Source organism: Pseudopipra pipra, chromosome 3 (assembly GCF_036250125.1).
Source record: "Pseudopipra pipra isolate bDixPip1 chromosome 3, bDixPip1.hap1, whole genome shotgun sequence".
Taxonomy (NCBI): domain Eukaryota; kingdom Metazoa; phylum Chordata; class Aves; order Passeriformes; family Pipridae; genus Pseudopipra; species Pseudopipra pipra.
In genome coordinates, this window is record NC_087551.1 from 5418724 (window position 1) to 5438542 (window position 19819).

Here is a 19819-nt window from a genome sequence, read left to right on the forward strand (position 1 = left end):
TTTCATTGGCAATCATCCTTACAAATTTTGATTTGCAGAAAATCTTGGGAGCCCTTGTCTTTTTCCAAAGTTTTGTTTTTTTTTTTTAAAAAAAGAGTAATCTACTTGGAGTATTTGTAAATCAGCCTCTGAAGAATAAATTGTAGAAGAAACAGTGTGACATTTCCAGCTCTCTTTAGAGGGAGGTCTGTTCAACAATACACTTCAGGTGACAAAACACAAATATGATGCACAGTGCCAAATGGAAAGGAAGAATAGACCCTCTGCTGCTGGGAATAAAAGAAGACTGTAGTAATGTGATTATGGTAATGGTCAACAAGTCATAGTCTCGTGCTTTTGTTCACTGTAATTAACTTCTCGGAATGGCACAGTCGCTTTCTCTGTGCTCATCAGATGGCCCTGCCTTTGTGTCCCAGTCTGTTATTCCTCCTGCAGGGACTGCAGGCCTCCAAGTGCATTACTAAATGAATTCATTGCTGGGACAAAGATCCAGTGGCAGAATAGAGATTGATATCTTTTGTTGTCAGACATTCAATACCATATAGCAATCCAATTACTTAAGCTGTTTCTATCAGTCTTATTACGGCTCGCTATTGAGGCATGCTTTAAAGCTGGATAATTCTGTCTTGCAAGAATGTAGTGGAACAGATTAGGGCTTTAATGAGAAGGCTTTCTGTGGGCTGGGGCACTTCCATTGTATGTGTTGGGATTGAGGAATCATACCTAGGCAAAGGCCCGGAGTCATTGTTACAGAGACCGATCAAAGGGAAGCCTGAAATCCATACAATTGCTCGGAGAAATTTTATGGGTTACAAAAAAAATAAAATAAAAACTGGCCAAGTTTCTGTCTTGTTGTTGCCTATCTGGTGAGAATCTGTGGTGCAACAGTGGGAAAAGGAAATTACTTATTGGAATTCAGATTGTGGAATGGATATCTCGTTTTGTGTTTGAACTTTCCCTCCGCTGTGCTATAGGTCAAATTCTGTGCTTAGCTGGAGCATTTTAGGAATGCTGGCAGCATGGATCCAACACAAGGCTCATTCTGCATACAGCTGCCCAGGGTAGATGTTGGGAGAGCTGGGTTTCTAATGCACAATAAAACAGCAGGAAAGAAGGCTTTGATAACTGCAGGTAGACTGCCAGGTTTGCATCCATGCTCTGTAGCACAAAGCAGGTGTGGAGAATCCAGAGGCAACAAAAAGCTGGAATCAGTAAAACCTCCAGACTGAGGCTGAAGTGTAGAAGTGGAAAACAGTTATTTTTCTGTGAGGGGAAAAAAAAAAAGTCAACAGTGTAAATATAAACAAGTTATCTACTTTGCAAATATTTTATATATGGAAAAGACACCTGAGTTTATTGTGTGAAACAGAAGTGGCAGAGGCTTGAGAGGTGCCAGACTGAATTTGTTTGTTCAGCAAGTCAATTTGACTGCTCCTTGAATGCAGGGTTTCAGAGGGACTTCTAAACTGTGATAAAGCTGTCCCTCTCTCTTCTAGGCCTCAACCAGAAACCTCTGCACTTTAACAATTTGAACAGAAGCACCTCAGAATTACTGAGGTTGAAGTAAACTGGAAACCCAGATTAGAGTGCTTTTGTATGGAATACATAGAGGTTGGAGCCATATATGAAAACAAGTGTTTCTAAACCTGTCTGAAATTCCACCTCTCCAGGTCACTACCCTTAAATAACTGAGGGCATGTTTTATTTTTTTGGTATGATAAATGCACCAAAAGCAAACACTCACTTGGTGTGAGTAGCAAAGCTGTGTAACTTCTGCAGGGCAACACTGATTTCCAACAATTTGAGGATATGGCCTATTTTTCCTGGATGCAGAGAACTGTATAATTTATAATTTCATTATAATAAGGCTGATTTTCCACTTCTTAGGGTTGTTTTACACTATCAACAGCTAAATATTTCCTCATCAGGGACAAAGTTGTAAACTCTTGCCAATGCACACATGTTGTCTGACTGTAATATTTCCAAAGTATTATTTGGAAGAACAGCAATTATAAAGACATTTTCCAAAGGAAATTGTATTTGAGTTAGGATAAGGATGTGAGGGTGTGAACATAAGTCTAAGGAACACCTGAAAGTTTATCTATGCATTTAGATTTGTTTCCAGAAAGTGTTTGCATTCCTGTCTATAGAACACAAACACTGATTTTCTTCAGCACTAAAGGTATAACCCAGTTCTGGACAGAAGCTAAACTTTATTTTGTGGCTTCAGTTGCCTGGTGGTGGTTGAAGTTAATGTTTCATGAGGCAAAGGAGAGCACCTGTTCATTCCAGGAACAGCTACTGCTAAGATATTTGCTTTGGGTCAGAGTTAAGGTGATTTTGTGCTGAATTATCAGTTTCTCTCTCACTCAGGAGTGTAAGGAGCAATTAAAGATTTCGGGTGGCCTGACCTTTATTCTGCTCATCGTTGACTTGTAACGAGTGATGTCTGCAGTAACTGCTTTCTTGTGATTTATTTACTCTGTTTAGGAGTGAGGGCTTTGGACTTGGGATCTTCCAAGGGGATCTTTTTATGTGCATTTTCATTTATTTTGTCTAAATGCATTGAAACCTCCAGGACAGATACTCAGCTGGTGTAAATCAGCTTAGTCCCATTGACGTCAGTGGAGCAGTGCCAGCAGCAGATCTGACCCACTTCTTTAATCTGATCACTTGTCCATCCCATTTATTTCAGATTACATCAGAGTGAGCAGAGCCTTACCTCACTCACCATGAACTTGAGATAGGTACAACCTTGCAAGTTTTGGCAGAGGACTGTCATCAGTGAGAAACATGCAAAAAGCAAGAGCAGCATCCAGTCCTCTGCCCTACAGAAAGTCCTTGGAGCCTGTGCCTGACACACCAAGCTTGTCTTAATATGAAATTCCAACTTTCTCAGAAGAAATTATGTTAGTTTACTACAAAACATTAACCTAACACTGCAATTTTTTTTTTTTTTATGTCTAAATATCCATTAACTAATTAGCAATATTCATTGAGTGTTCAGAATGCTCTGTGCCGCTTCAGCGCTCTGTGAGTCTTCAGGAACCTCAGCATCCCAGCTGCCAAGGCCACGCTGGTGCCCACCTTGGAAATTTCCAAGGGAAATCAGATTGAAGTTTGCAGTCACATCTTGGGTCTGGCACCTCTAACTTGTCCCTTTAGCTTTTCCTGGTTTTCAAATGTTAATTTGCCCCTGTGTCTCTTCCCTGCCATTGTCCTCTCAGATCATCCTTGGATGTTTGAGCATTGTCTTCATGCCCCACACTATTCTGCCAGTGGATCTCTGTATCTGATCTCTTCCACTGGCTGAGTGAGTTTATATTTCCCTGGTAAAGGGAAGAGTTTTACCTCTTTGTTGGCTGTTTTCTATGGTAGTTTCTAATATTGAATAGCAGCATGAGCAGCACAACTACTGCTTTTTGTGGCATTGAACTGTCTTGCACATTTCTGTCCAATTTGAATGAAGCAATCAATTTTCCCAGCAACCAGCTGATCCTCTGCAGTGTTATCCAATGTCCTACGACCCCTTTGGAACTCGTCAGGCAGTGGCCATTGACTCTGTACTGGACTTTCTCCAGTACCTCCCTTCAAGAGTTTGCAAATGCCAAAATGATGGGAGCCATTGCAGTTCTGGTATCTTTTCCCAAACACCAGATGTTGTCTAGGCTTCTCTTGTTCACAAACTCTGTCTTGTTTTTGCAGACTCTGGTATTTTTGCCACAGGTCTCTATCAGTGTGTTGTCTCTTACATCTGTCAGAACTGTCCCTCTAAGTTTGGATAGAGTGGCTTCCTTTCCTTGGCAAGTTCTGGTTGGGTTATTCCTAAATCTTTTAACAGTATTTCTCTCTCTCTTCCCCCTCATCTTCACTATAGTATCAGCTTGACCCTCATACCAGCTTGTTTTCACCTATCAATTAATAACAGAACATTTCCATTTTTTTTCTGTACTGTCTCAGTGTAGTACTCCTGCACATTTAATAGTCTGCCTCCCCTGCCTCGGTGAACTAAGCTCTATAAATCATCCATGGCTCCAGAATCAGACACTCTCTGGAAGGGGAACACGGTCCTGTTGGCTGGGAAGTTGCTGCTTAAGCTTCCCTTATCTCTACTCTGTCTCTCTGAAGGGCTTTGACTTTGGTGGGATTTTAAAATCCTTCCTTCTTCCACACAGAATATTGGTTTTGTTCACTTTTTTTCTTGTGGATGCCCCATCCCTGGACATGTCCCAGGGCCAGGTTGGATGGCAACCTGGGCAACCTGGTCCAGTGGAAAGTGTCCTTGTTCATGGCAGAGGAGTTGGAATGAGATGATCATTAAGGCCCCTTTCAACACAAACCATTCTCTGATTTCATGATTCTATTACTCTTCTCCTTGAAGAAGAAACATAAAGCCCAGTTCACCTCCTTTATGTCTCTCTCCAACAAGCTTTTCTCTTCCCTGCAGTTATTGGTGCAGTCCCCACTGTGCCCAGAGAAGCCAAGCTGGAGGGCAGGTTTGCTCTTAGAGGGGGTATCATTGCTGGTGTAGAAAGGGAAATCCATTTTAATGAGAACCCCTAAATGTACTGGGAAAGGAAACCTCAGGGAGTGCACAGAAAAGAAGACCAAAAAAAAAAAAAAATGCCAGCTGTGAGGGTGAGGTTCAAGGGGTTCTTTTTCCTACAGAAGGCTGTACATTTTGTGGAGTATATGCTTAGGAGCTTTGCTGGGTGAGGGCCTTATTAAATTTGAGTCAACTAAATAAACAGAGCAAACGCAAAAATGAATTAATTTTTACGATATACTTGAGGGAAAAGCAAGCAGGCAGCTTTCCTCTTACTTTCAAGGAAAAAAACTGAGGCAGAAAAATGAAGTAACCCAGCTCTTGGGAGCAAGTAGCAAAGCAGACCCAAAATTCAGAAGATTTTTTTTCTGGGCTTTGTCTACTGCACTGACATTTTACTTTTTAAATGTTTTGCATAAGATGCAGTAGTTATTTTATTAATTTTTGTGTTTGTTTTCATAAATGGAAAGAAGTAAATCACAGTGAAGTTAGTCCAAAGTTGGGAAAATATTGAGTTCAAGAGGTACAGCAGAAATTTAGTGAAGATGCAAATATATCTGCGTCCTGCCAAAAGCTGCTCTTTCGTTTACCAAGAAAACTTCACTAAATTAATGGATTTTAGATGAGAAGGAAACTTAAGATTATCTAATATGACCATATGTATTTTGCATGCCATAGAATTCCAGTCAGTTATCTCTGCAAAACTATTTCCTGCCAGATATTGGGCCAGATCACCTCTGCTAACATTAACTACTTCAGGCTCAAAGCACTCTCCAAAGACATCCCCTGACTGGCCTGGTGTAGGTTTACTGGAGAAAGACCTAATGATTCCTAAGTCCATGGAATATGAAATGTATGTACTCTTTGTAATCCCACAATCCGAGAGATTGCTCAAGACAGGAGTGAAAGGAAGCAAAGGAAAATCAATGTTTAACTTGGAAATACTTGTCAGTTAACAAGTCACAAGGAAGTGAGTACCTTTAGCACCTAGGATAGTCAAAGCAGGAATTTATTTTAATACTTCATATTAATACTTTTAATTTATACTTTTTTTGGTTTTTTTGGGGTTGTGGGGTTGTAGTTAAAAAACAAGTGAGCCCAGACAAAACAAAAAAAATCTTCCTTTGGTGTTTTGTTACCATTGAACTTCCTAAGCTCAGGAATATTCTCTAAAATGTATTTGAACATATTTCTTTTGTAGAAGGCTGACTATCTGGACTCTGACGTACTGAAATCCATCCTTCTTTTGGACAACATGTAATTAATTGTGTGCATTCTGTATAGGGAATGCTTTCCTGAACTGGAGATACAGCTTGTGTGCTTTAATTATTTTAAGGGATCTATTTTCTGGCATCTTGCTGCTTTTCTCCTTTTTTTCCCCCCTTCAAAAACAAATCTGTTGTTGAGTTTCTGAGACCTGGAATTCCTTATACAAGGAAATCCGCTGGAACTATAAAAACTCTACGTACAAAGAATAGGATGCCCACTTCAGCCTCTATTTCTGGATCTCAGGTCATACTGCAGAAGTGTAAACATCTTAATCCCTGTGAGGGAGGAGTCCCTCAGGTATTTCCTTCTGGATCAGTCCCATAAAGAGTTGATCCCTGTCTCGGGGGCTCATCGATCTGTCTTGTCTGCGGGAGCTGAAGGGACTTCATGCATTGAATTTTCTCGGTGGTGCTATGAAATAACGCGTCCTGCCCAGTGAAGCCAGCCCGTTAATGCATGGATTTTCTGCCCTGAGTGATTTCTTAAAATCAATAACTCATTAAAAAGAAAAAAAAAAAAAGCTCAATTCTCACAATTCATAACCATGCAAATGACAGGCTGCCTTCAGGAGCAGCAGCTGGCTGAGTTGGAGCAGTGGGTTTGGAGGGTGGTGTGTTTGGTGTTTGTTCGCTTGCCCTGACTGCAGTTTCATTTTTGCTTCATGAGAAAAACGATTTTAACAACACTATTCATTCATTAATTCTTAAGAGTAATGCTCTGCTGGCAGAATGGTTAACCAGTTGCTAAAAATAGGGCCCGCTGGTGAATCCTTTAAAAATATGACTACATCTCTCTTTTAGCAAAGAGTAAAAGTGTAAATCTTCTTCAAAATCACAGTCTCTGGGAATCCTTTATGCACATTATAATTCCTCAGCAAAGTGTCAGATAACTTGGAAGGGGAGGAAGCTTTCCATTCCAAGTGTGTAAAGCATCACAGTCATTAATTTATTGACTGAATTGATCTGACTTTTAAAAGACTCCCTGGCTTGGCATCAGTGTTCTGTTTATCTCACAAGCAATGAATGTCTTCTTCCTCCCTATGTGTAAATACTTAATAGCTGTAAACTTCAGAGGTCAGACCTTGCTGGATCTGTAAGTATTGTACTTCAAAGTGCATTTGGATTGAAGTTTTCTTTTTCTCCTGCTTAGATCTCAAGTTGCTGCACTATCTGCTCCATTTGACTTTCTTAGTGGCTTGGAAACCGTGTCAAATGTTTTTCAGAGCATTAGTCCTTTTTTCAGGGTGATTTTTCTCGCACCCAGACATATTAATTTAAAATATTTAGGGTTTTTTTTTTTCAAGTGCACCGACAGGATTTAGAATGCTCCACAGGATGCTGAAGTCAGCCTCTTTCCCAAAATTTTTCCATATGATGCATGTCAGCAGCACAGCTTCAAGGAGTGTCTTCTCATCTTGCTTTCCACTCAGCATGAGTTTAACAGGTGTCTGGAACGCCCCAGAGTAGGGCAGGATTAGTGCCTGGGATCTGGGAATAACGAGAGAAAGCCATGGGGTGTGGGGGGAAGGAAGGTGACTGCAGAAAATGAACTGGTTCCAAAGGACACCCTCAAGCAAAGGATGGCAAAAGAATAAAATTAGGTAGATTTAACTTTAGTGTGAGAAAGAGCAAACCTTGCATGACAGCAGGGACTTATATGGTTTAATGAATTACTGAAGGTTGGGAGAATAAGACATGCCCTCTCTAGAAGAGGCTCGGGAAGGGCCGAGGGAATCCTGATGCCAGTAATAAATTTCTCTATCTCAAATGAAAAATGCAGCCAGTAGTATGACCAAGCATTCCTGAGTGCCTGTGCCCTGGATTCCTAGCCCTTGGAGGCCAGTGGAAGAACTGACGGAGCAGGGATAGTCCAGCCAAGGGAATTAAAATCAGATATTATCCTATTTGTTTTGTGAGAAAATTATAAGGAGCTGTTCCAGGAGCAGCAGAAGCTCTGTTTTCCATGGAACCATATCCTTGGTCTCCCATTCACTTCCTGGGGACCTTCATGAGCCCCCCAGGTCCACTCATGGCCAGAAGGGCAAGAGGCAGCTCCCACTGCATCTGCTGTGGAGCCCCACATGTGCTGATTGGAAGGCTGGAAATAAGCTGTTTGTACTGCCTGGACAAGTAGCCATTGATCCCACACCTTCCAGGAGGTTTTCCTCAGCTGGGGGCACTGATTTAGGTCTCTGTCCTCTGTGCAGTGACAAGAGCTGTAGGAACATAATTATCTCCAAATCTTTTGCTTCTCCCCTGACAACTTGCATTGCAATGGGGCAGTGGGTTTGAATGTTGTCAGGGGCAGACAGGAGCAGACAGCCAGCGGGGCTGCATAAGCCCTATTTCCGTAGGAAATCAAGTGGAAAAGTTTGTATGGTTTATATACAACACAACACGGTTTGTGTCTGTCCTATTACCTTGAAGGTTGTTGTTGTAGTAATTCTGTGTTCCATTCTGGTGCTTCATCTCATCTAGAGTTTGTAAAAATACCGCTTTGGACCTTTTGTGATTCGTTTTCCTGCAATCTCAGAGGAATGTAGGACTGGAAGGGGCGTCCTGGGTCAGCGTGCCCAGGCTCCTGCCGAGGTATATGAACTGTAAAAGTTAAAAAGAGAAAAAATACTGTATCATAAACTTCTGATTGGTACAGTGGGGAAAGCTAATGAGACAAATGAAACCTTCCGTGTGGCCTTTGCAAAGCTGAAAGCCACAGCATGGGGCAGTCCCCTGGCAAATCTTGGGTCATTACCTTATCTGCTGCAGTAACTGCCGCGAGTAAATGTCACAGGATGAAGGAATTTTCCCCTTTACAGCACCAGAGTATGAAGAATTCACATCTTTCTTCAGCCTGGGATAAAGATTGTCAGATTTTTTTCATGTGTAAAAGGAGTATTAAAACGTTAAACGTATTTACAGGGGAAAGATTATCTGATCTGGGGAGAGGAGATAACGTCCCTTAGCTTTTAAATGTGCTTGAGTCACAGTAAGGCATGTTCAGCATCCTGTAGGATTTTCCTAAACAAAACAAGAACCCAGAGGAAAACAAGACAATAGTTAGAAGAAGGTTGGCAGATTCTCATATACAGGTCACAATAGTATCAGTACTTTCTGAAGCTGTATTATAATGATTGAAAGAGAACCTGATGATGTAAAAGCAAAAACCACAAATGCCTGTGTTTCAGAATTTGTGCTGTTCACCTTTAGCTGTGAACTGATTGTCAGTGTTAAATGCACTTCTTTACTATATGTAGGGACTTGCAGATTGCTCAGGACACTTCTAGAATATTTATATTCCAGAATATCTAGATTGTTTCAAATCTCAGTGGTAAAATTCCCTCTACATAGAGTTATAAATGGTCCAGGTGATCAGAGAAAGGTACAACCTGAGAGAAGGAGGAGAAGCACAATAGTTTATTTGACAGTTCCCAGAAAATAAACAGAAAACAAAACAACACTTAAAAAATCTCACTTTTGCACTTTTTAAACTGTGTTTGAAAATAGAAAGATGATTTTGAAATTGTTTTGCATCATTTCCCTTTCTGAAAGTAAAGTCAATACGTAATTCAAGCATTGACATTTTTAATGTTTTCTGTGGAATAGCTTTAGGATGAACTGGGAAGTCCACTGACTGCCTTCAGTGCTGCTTTTGGCTTGATTTTTTAATTTTACATCTTTGCCCTTTCATCAGAGTTTGATCCAGCAAACCAGGGACTACTTTAGGCTCTTCCACCGAAATGCTGGAAGCTGTGAGTAGTTTTAAGCCTTCAAACAGAGTCTTTGACTTTGGTTTCACTGTTTGCATCCTCGAGCATGAAGTGTACGTTAAATACTTCCTTGGGTTGTCCTGTGCTTCAAACCTGAGCTCTGAGCACTGGTAGGACTGGGGGTGATAAACTGAGCTCCCTGTTCACAGATACCCAGACCTGAAGAGTGCAGTGAACTCCATTCTGTGAGCAGTCCATGAAATCATGATAAGAAAGATGAAATTTGCAGCTTTATTTCAGAAAAGCCCATTCGCTATAAAAAATTGCATGCTTTAGTAGAATTAGGCAGCTTTAAAAAGTCATTCCAGGGTCTGAATCATTAAACTTTGGACCTTTAAAGGTATTTAACTGTTAAACTCCTGACTGAATGGAAACCTATTTCTGGAATGTTGTAGTTATTTTGTTTTAAGGTGTTCAGAATGAGCCCAGTCTTTTAAACACTGTGTTAATGCTTGCGGCACGTTAATTTTTAACAAAGAGGTTTTCTTCATGAAAAGCACATTTTCTGCCCAACAGAATTTGATAGTGTTTTCCATTAAAACTCTGAAGGCTGGTAAATTTGATATTGCTGCTAAGTTTGCTCAGTCAGGCTCAGCCTTCAGAAAAAGGCTTTCTTGTGGAAGGGAGGAAAGGGCTGTTTAAAATCTATCACCCAATGGAGGGGTGCTTTCCATTCGTGGGTTGCCCTTCATGGCTCTGTGGGAAGGGCTTTAGGCAGGTGTGACTCATTTGTGTGACTCTGCTTTGGGGAACCAGCTCACCAGCTGGTTTGGGGCTTAGTGCTCTGCTCTAAGCCTCACCAGGACCCTTTTCTAAGCCCACCTTACCCTTTACTCATCCCATCTTGAATTGCATCCCTCACACCATGACTGATGATCCCAGCCTGTCACTGCTCCTCTTTGTCCAGCCACCAGCAGCTAAATCCCTCTCCCCTGGAGCCTCTGCAGAACCAGGGCTTTGTCACTACAGCTGGGCAGGCAGGTTAAGATTTTTGTCCCAGTTCTTCTTTGGGTAAGTGCATTATCTCCCATCCTTCTGCTGGATCAAGATCAACAAGAAAAAAATATATGTGCCAGTCCTACTTGCTTCACCTCAGGGTAGAACTGAGTTGACTTGGGTAGAACTAGTCAAAAAGATGGAAGCCAGTTGGCCAAATCCTGTTTTCAGTCAGCATTATATTAACTACTTTTACTCTGTTGAAGTCAGCAGAGAAAACCCAGCACAAATAGTTTATATTGGCTTCTGGAATAAGTGCAAAAGCAATTAAAAATTCTTTTTATCGTTAGGTGTTCTAATGCCATATAAAAGCACTTACATTAGGCATCACCAGCTTTTGAAGGAACCAAGCCCCCAAAACAGGTCCATGGTCTGTAGTGTGCCAGAGCTACATCTGAAAATTCCTGCTTCCCTAAAAATGCCTTTACCTACTGCATTCCATTGCTTTTTGGGAGAAATACTTGCCTAAAGAAGGACCTGAAAAAGTAGCTGTGTATATGCATCACACTCAGAGCAGGGGAAATTCCTACTGAAGTTTTGTCACCCACGTTTTGGACAATTAAATTATGATAAATAGCAAGAGAACATCACCTTCAGTTTTATCCTGATGTTAATAATTAACAGCCCTATCCCCCACATGATGTTTAATATAGGCAATACACGGAGGGGGAAAAAGTATATTCGCTTAAAATTCAATACTGTATTTACAGTACTGCTTTCCCATGCTTATTTTAGGGTCATTTGGGAAAAAAGCTTGAACTCCAAAAAAAAAAAAAAAAAGAATGGATTGCTATTCTGGGAGTTAGATTGTCACTTAATAAATATATTTCTGATAATAAAAATCGGTGTCGTTTTCCTTGCAGGGACTTATTCGGAAGAAAGTTAATAAAAACTGCATGGAAAAACCAGCATCACAGCTATTTTTTTTTTTCTGCCTGAAATTCCTACAGGGAAGTTAGCTGAATGCAAAAAGTATGGAGAAAGAGAGAAACATTCCATTGGTCCTTAAAGCCCAAAGGTAAGATTCTCTTCCTAAAGATGCTATTAAGCAAGGTAGCTCCCTGTTAAATACCTGTTAAATACCTTTTTTTTTTAAGAACAAAGACTTAACTGGCCCTGCTGATGGAAAAGTCATAATGTGGCTTTTTTTTCCTGATGGCTTTCTATTCTTTGCATGTGTGACAGATGTCAATGAAGTTGAAAAGTGTCCATTTCCCAGCGGGATGCTGGCTGTTCCCCAAAATGCCTGGGCAGTTTATAGAGGCCCTAATATCTCCTGATGGTGATGGAAGGATTTGTAGGGAAAGATTCCTGCCGGGCAGGGGCCTGCTGCCTTTGAATAGAAGGCAGCCAGCAGCTCTACAGGCCCCAGCAAGAGATGCCACTGCACCATCAGGAAACTTTGATTTATTATCTGAGAAATTCACCATCCATCTGCATGAAGGGGTCACAGAAGCAACTTTCCTAATGGGAATCTGAGACCCCCATTATTTCCCACTTATTGCTACAAGCATGAAAAATTGCTCCAACTGAGAGAGTTGGACTTTCAGGACTTGTTGCCATGGTTGGATTTATAGGAATATTTAGGAGCAATGCTTAGTGGGTTTTTGGTGGTTTTGTTTTTTTTTTTTGAACCTATAAACTCCAACAATTTTCACAGGTTTTTGCTAATTAATGCCACCACTGTGGAAATGGGAGCAGTTCTGCAAACAAGCTGCGACAAATGGGATTTTTATTGCCAGTGGAAAAGCCCGGGGAATAATTAGCAGGTCCACAGAGATCTCCTGATTACAGACATCTGCACTGGTAATGTCCAGACACAAAGATCCCAGAGGGAAATGTTTCGGGATTTTCACCTTAGGGCACATTTATGTTGTCAGCTACACCCTTCAAAATGCAGTCGGACATATGTGGGAAAATATTTTGTGAAATGTTAGACCAGGGAACCTGATGTTGACTAATCTGGACTGGGGAAACTGGCTTTGCTTTCCAAAGTACTGTCCAGCAGCCAAGACTTGCAGATGTAATATTTTGATATCTCATTAAGCCCGATTTCACAGAGATATTTCTCAGTGCTGCATCTGAGTTGCCTGAGATCCTTTTGCAGTTATCGCTGCTTTGGTGAATAGGATGAAGAGGAAACAACCAGACTGATTATTAAAACACCACATGACTCCTTGAAAATGAAGCACTGAGAAAAAGAAGTCATGTCAAGACAGGATTTATTAGTTCAGGTTGAAGAGTAACTTGATTTGGGATTTTCCTCTTGCCAAAGTGATTCACAATATAAATTATGGATCTGCTTATAGAAGCGGTCGAGGTTTTGTCTTTTTTTAAGACAGCACACTTTTAAACTGGCTAATAAAATATTAATTTCAGGCCTTTGAAGCAGAACTTTAAGCTAAAGGTTTTTTAAAAACCACAGTTATTTTCATTTGTATGGCATTAGAGCACAGTTGCCCCAGTCCTAGACCGGTTCATGTTGTATTAAATACCATATAAATCCCAAACAAAACTCATTCCTTTCCTGAAGAACTTACAGCAGAAAGGTTTGCTTGCTTTTACCAATTGCGTTTGTATATAGAATTTAAAAATAAATTAAATTTATAATGCCTATGATTCTAAAATAGCCATGACACAAAGTAGACCTGTCTTGCTTAGAATCTCTCTGTGATGGGATCTTCAATCCCACAAGCCTTGCAGCAGAAAATGCCCTTAAATTTGTATTAAAGCCCATCCTTCTCCAGGAAAACCATTAAGCAAATGATTAATTTTAAGATACATTTCAGTCCCAGTGGCATCATTTATCCTACTCACTGGTCAGGCAGTCACTTACAACAAAGTTAAGTAGTGAGCAGACCTAATTGTGAATCGAGGCTGCCCTTCAAAGTGTCATGAGAAGCAAGAATAATTCTCCTGGCTTTTAAGCCACTACATACACAATACACAGTGAGAGCTGCATCCAGTAATGCACCAACATATCAGATATTTCCACAGATCTCTCTTGGCTTAGCTTTTCTGCTCTCTCTGGGATGAGGGGTGGGGGTAGAAGGAATGAAAGGTCGGGAAAGAAGGAGAATTCAGAATTGCTGGGGGTAGTTTTGCTCCCAGATAACCCCTATGACAAGTACATGTATATTCATGGACACTGAATATACAGGCTGGAGCCTGTGTTTGTTGCTGTCTGACCCAGGATATTTACAGAGATATGAAGCAACCTCAGAATGAGGTTTTTAATAACCTTACTCTGAGTCCTTATGAAGTCTTTCCAGAAGTCCCCAGAGATGCCTGTGATCACATGTATCTTATTGTCACCGCCTTGGACAGATGGGAAAGTCCCCAGAGGAGTTGCTTCAGAGTGATGTTTACTGGTCGGGATGTGGGCTGCAATGACACTGGTTTTGTGGAACATTTGCACTGGTTTTGGGGTGCAGGTGAAAGAACACTGCAGTTTACAGTGCCCTGCAGACAGGATTTGCATTTATTCTGGACAGTCTTCCAAAGCATAGGCTATTTACATGCACGGTCCAGGATGACTTTGAGCTCCAAGTTGGTCCATTTTTCAGCTGCATTTAAGGAAATGGTTGGCACTGGTTAAAGGGATGAGTGTGTGGCATGTATATCTGCTGTTCAGAAATATGATATGAATTCCTGTAAATAAGGTATTTAAACATAAATGTGTTTGACTGTTTTCTAATGAGCCTTGTTCACAGGCCCTGCAGGGTTAATTAGGTTCCTAGATCTTATCTTTACTCTATTACACTAAAGGCAAAAACCTCTGTACAGGAACTGAATCCACTCAGAAAGAGCAAATAAACTGGCTCTAAATGATCACAAACTGACCGAGCTTTTCTGCTTCAGCTCCCTGTATGCCTTCAGGCAATTGGGATTTAAAAGCACCGAGATTACAGGACCATAAAAAATGCACATTTACATTTACGTGTGGTCACATGCAAAATTTGAGATTTAGAGAAAGCCACAAAGGGAATGTTTAACATAAGTAGCGAGGCACAAGCTGAATTAATGACACAGCAGCCCCAGCAGAAACACAAGAAAAACATGTAAACCTTCATCTATTATTAGTTGCTGTAGCCCACACTCCAGAGCACAAGGACTCGTGGTCATTAAAGCCTGTTGTTTTTCAGGAGATCTTTTAGCTGCCTCATGAATGGGAGCTGGGCAAGCCCTGAAGTGGAGTGAATTCACTTGAGAGAGAGTCCTTGCTTTGAATTTTATTCATTCGTTGTATGATTAAATCACTAATAACGTTAAAAGAGTAGCCAGAACCCTCTCCCCACCACTGCCAGGGTGGGGGCACTCTGCAGGAGGGCTCTCCAGCCTGTCTGTGCTGGACATCCTGGGATGGCAGAAGGATGCAGACAGTGCTCCCAGGATGTGCATCACCTCCTCTAACACTGACATGTCCACCACCTCCTCTAGCACTGACAGGGGTTTGCATTCCTGCAGCCCCTGGCCGTGCAGGCAGACCTTTTGTCCCAAGCCTTGCACATCTGCTACAGGCAATTCAGGAGCTCGTAGCAACTACAAGAGCATGTAGTGACAGGAGAAGGGGGAATGGCTTCAAACTGACAGGGAGTAGGTTTAGATTAGATATGAGAAAAATCTCTTCCCTGTGAGGGTGGTGAGGCCCTGGCACAGGTTTCCCAGAGAAGCTGTGGCTGCCCCATCCCTGGAAGTGTTTAAGACCAGGTTGGATGGGGCTCTGAGCAACCTGCTCTAGTGGATGTTGTCCCTGTCTGCCTTTGGGAGGGTTGGAATGAGATGGTCTTTAAGGTTCCTTCCAACCCAAACCATTCTGTGATTCTATATTCTGTTCCCTTAAGAGTCCTGTGATGTAATGTAATGCAGACACATTCTGATGGAAAGCTTCAGGAGTAGATTCTGTCTGTTTTTCCACATGTTGGTACCACACCTAGCAAACTGGCTTTCAGTCTGACACGTTGGCTTCCCAATGCAGCTGCAGCACAAGTAAATGTTAAAGATGAAGAGAAACAAATTTGCTTTGAAATTTTTCTTTTTCCTTCCCTTGACACCGATGTCTTTGCAGGAAATATGTATTTTTTTCACAGGAGTGCCCTGTCAGGGAATAAAAGCTAGGCTGGTTCATTTTAAGCAAATCTGAGTTCTGTTTGTGTAATTATGGATCTGCTCACATGAACATGCACTAGGAGAACATGGAGGAGTTCCCAGGGGAAAAGTAATAAAGTCTGTTTGTCTTGCAAAAGCTATGTTGTATTATAATATAACAAAGGATAGCATGAGAATTTCTCATGCAAGACATTCTTCAGGAATAAAACTCAACTGTCAAATGAGTTTCAGAAACCAGTTGTCCTGTTGGAAATTTTTCCTCCTGGAAAATGTTTGTTTAGTTCCTCTGCATATTGCAAACTACTCACCACCTCAAGCAGAGTCTGCTCCTCAGCTGGTCCAGCTCAGCACAATAATGGAGATCAATAGTGCTGCTACTTAATACCAGCCCTGAATTTAGAATGCTAATTGTTTAACCTTGCCAAGTGGAACGTGGTGTATTTTTGACACCACAGTGTCAAAAGGAGCTCAAGCTGTAGAGAGGGATCCCACCACATCAGGCACTGCATAAGCAAAGCGGAAAAAGGACATTCTCTTATGCATGCACTTATTTTTTTTTGCACCTAATTAGACTAATTGAAACCTGTGGGCCTCCTGATGTAGTGAAAGTTAAGCATTTGCAGAAATGCTTACAGGATGAAGGAATAAAGACATGGATTGTAAGACTGAGAAAAGAAGAAAAATCAGAAGGTCATGTTGTTTTATCTCTCAGCGGAGTTTTCTCCTAGGATTTGTTATGATTTACTGTCATTACATATTATGTAAACAGTCACTGTTTCCATGAAGTGGGAGGTCCTGGTAATCTCCTGTAGCTATTCAGCATTGTTTGTGAATTTAACCAGAAATGTACCTCCTTACTGCACTGGAATGATCAGGGATCTGTATACCCTGTAGCCTCGGGTTGTGGCTGTGACCCCATTAAATGTGTAGGTGGAGTCTCCCTATTAAGTCAGTAAAGCCAAGGGAAGTCTGAGATGATTTCCATGCTTCCTGCTGTTGTTGCCTCCTTAGTGGATGCTCTTGACTCATCCAGATTAGCAACTGCCTGGCCTCAGGGCCCATGAAAATACTCTGGAAGGATACTTTCTTTTTGAACTTTAGGGAATGACTGAGTGGCAGGTGTGTTTTTTAAAAAAGCAAATAAAGAATCAAGCCTCCCTTTTTTTCCCCTGTTTCCTTCTAAATCCTTTACTAAACTGCATCTTTACTTCATCCCCTTCCAGCAGAACCTGTATCACTTAGTCATACAGGCTGTCCACACTTTCTGCAACAGCAAAGGCAAAGCAATTCTAGCAAATCCCTTGCTCATAGTCTTGTGTTCCTCCTGTTGCAAATCCCTGCCTTCTGGAGTTTGTTCCCTCACCTGTGCCCAAAGTTCCACTGACATCAGTGGGAGACTTCCCAGGACATCTGAGAGTAATTTATTAATTCCTCTTTGCAGGAGTGATTCCTTCAGTGCTGCCATTCCAGTGGAGATTGCAGCAAGGTCTCCTTCCATACCAGTTGCTGCCCTGGTGTAGATCCTCTGGCACCGATTCCTGTCCCTGGGAGTTGCCCCAGCTTGATGCCTGCAGGGATGAGGTAAGAACTGCACTTCAGTCCTGTGCTTGCTCACTGGGCTGCCAAACATGCACACTTCACTGGGCTCTGGAGAACACTGCTGTTGTGGGAATGTGATCCACCTGACTAGGTAGGCCAGCAGCTGTGGGATTGTCCATCTGCTGGTCCTCCAGATTAAACATTAGCCCTCATGTCTCCTCTACAGCAAGGAATTTTCTCCAAATAAGCTTCGTAAAGAACATTTCTTCCTTCTCTTCTACACCAGCAATACTGTGAGACAGGTGATCCAGGTGGGCAGGGGGGGAACTTAAGCACACAACTATCAAAAAATAGAGCTTATTCTTTGGGTGGATTTTTAAATGTAGTTGCTCTTCAGTGGTGAATGAAACAAAGCACACAGTTACAGCAAGATGACTACACAGTGTTAGAAGGGGAATCCTGTCACATCTACAGGGTGAAGGCTTCTGGGCTGTGAGCTGGTGAGATCTCCCCAGGAGGCAAATGCTTCGCAGAGAACCTCTTCCACGAGAAATCTTTTAGCTTCTTATGGCTTTGTTGCTACTTCTGCTCTACACTGACCATAAATATTTATTTATCAATGCTGCTAGAATTTTTAATTTCTGTAGATGGGGATGTTTGAGCTGACTGGGGGGGGGGGGGGGGGTTGTGTTCCAGCTGACATAGAGAGAAATATTTGAAATAGATTTAAGAAATAGACTCATTGTTAATTTGTTTCTTTAGGGCTCCATTTTCCTCATGCAAGTTATTCGTAGCTCCCACTGAAGCCAATAATTTCCTAGTCCTTCAAGGCAGGAAAGGCACTGAAGTCAATAGGGATTAGTTGTATCCTGCAGTGGGGGAATAAGCCTCCTGGGAAACTGTGGATCTCCTGTTTGCCATAAGCAATCCATAACTGCATTGTCAGTAGTAAGTCATTCCAGGATTTGTAGGAATCACTGTTATTATTTAAGTGTACCTGTGCTTTCATTCTCACTTCTTTCTGATATAAAAGTAACTGATGCAAGTTATGAAATTGCCTTAATATATAGATTTCTGCTGACACTCAGTTTATGGCTTATCTTTAATTGCCTCTATTAAAGCACTTGTTGCCCTGAGATTCAGTGCTGTGTCCAGGCCTGCTGCACATCTCCTCTCCTCAGAATTTCACCCATTGCTCGTGAGAATTTCAACTTCTGGATAAATAAATATTTTGGGTCAGGTCTTAAAAACACAGAAGTCCTTATTCATATGTTGTTTTTGGAACGTGCCCATGTCTTAGTGGAACTCTCATACCACAATAGCTGATGGAAGAAATAGAGAAATGTAACTTCATGTCTCAGCTTCGAGGGTCAGAGGGGAGGGGAGGGGATGGGAGAAGGAGTCGACAGATCCAGTGACTGAGCTTTTCTCTGCAGGGGAATAAAAAGGGTTTAGCAGTGACAGAAAGTAGAACAAGCACAGTGTCAAATGCATCTTCCAAAGAGAGCGAAAAATCAGATCAGGCTAAAACAAACTTATGTGGCAGCTCAGGGGGAGCTGCAACTAGCTGAACTCCCCCCCTCCTGTCCCTCTTGGCCTTTTGTTCTAGGAACAGATGTCCCTTCTCCCCCAACTGTCTTCTAGTTTCAGAATTAAGAACTTGGGCTCTGAACTTTTAATTCGTGATTGCCTTCGTAAGCTTCTCTATTCCTGGATTTTGAGATTCTTTGTTATTCTTCTAATTATCAATCCCTTCCTGTATTGCTTGTGTAAAAGAATAAAAAAAGACTGGGCTTTGCTGACTTGTTGGGCCTGTTCTGTACAATCCCCACTGCCCAGATGTTTAACCCTTTATCCAATTTCCAACAGTACACAAGCAGAAGAGGTTTCTGGAGCAGGATGCTTCCTGTCTTCAGGAAGAAAAATTATGTGGTACTTTACAGACAGAAACAGTTTGAAACCATCTTTAAATAGCAGAATTGAAAATTGATCCAGAAAAAAAAAATGAGAGGAGAGAAAACCTTTGGGATAAAGTGCCTAGTGTTTCATGCCACCAAGAGAGATAAGGTTTTGTTAAATATATTCATTTTAACAGCTGTTTTTGACAGTGCCAAAGACATTTTCCACACTCATGCTAGTGAACTATGTCTCTGTTATTCTTAATTCTCTTCCAGACCTCTTAAAAGAAGGAGGTACAGACTGAGTGATCAGACACCCAGAACAGGCTTGTGGGACTTGGAAAATGAATGGGAAAAGTCAGATGTGGTTGGTGGGCAAGCAGAGGGTGTCTGGATAGATCTGTGGTCACTGTGGGCTCAGCTTTGGCACTTTCACCCCACGAGTGGGTGCCTTGGTGAAGTCCCACTGGAGAGAGGAGCAGAGGTTCATAATCACAGGTGGGACAGGCTGCTCAAGGTGGAGGTTTTTTTGGCTTATCAGCAGAGCATGACAGGATTTTAATGAAGTCAGGCAGAAAGACTTGAAGAAGAGAAACCCTTGAAAACCTTCCAGTTGTACAGGCAGACAAATAGGGAATCATTGCCTGGCAACTGAATACAAAATTATTATAAAACATAGCCAGGTTTAGGTCACAT

At 41.6% G+C, this 19819-nt stretch overlaps 1 long non-coding RNA gene across 1 annotated transcript in view; it reads left to right on the top strand.

Annotated features, from left to right (window-relative positions):
• Positions 1–19027, top strand: part of LOC135410782 (uncharacterized) — a 34300-nt gene extending 15273 nt beyond the window's left edge. Inside the window, exons 3-4 of the long non-coding RNA XR_010428874.1 lie at positions 11441–11595; positions 17128–19027. This is a non-coding gene — a long non-coding RNA (uncharacterized LOC135410782). The remainder of the gene's footprint in view (positions 1–11440; positions 11596–17127) is intronic.
• The last annotated feature ends 792 nt before the right edge of the window (positions 19028–19819 follow it).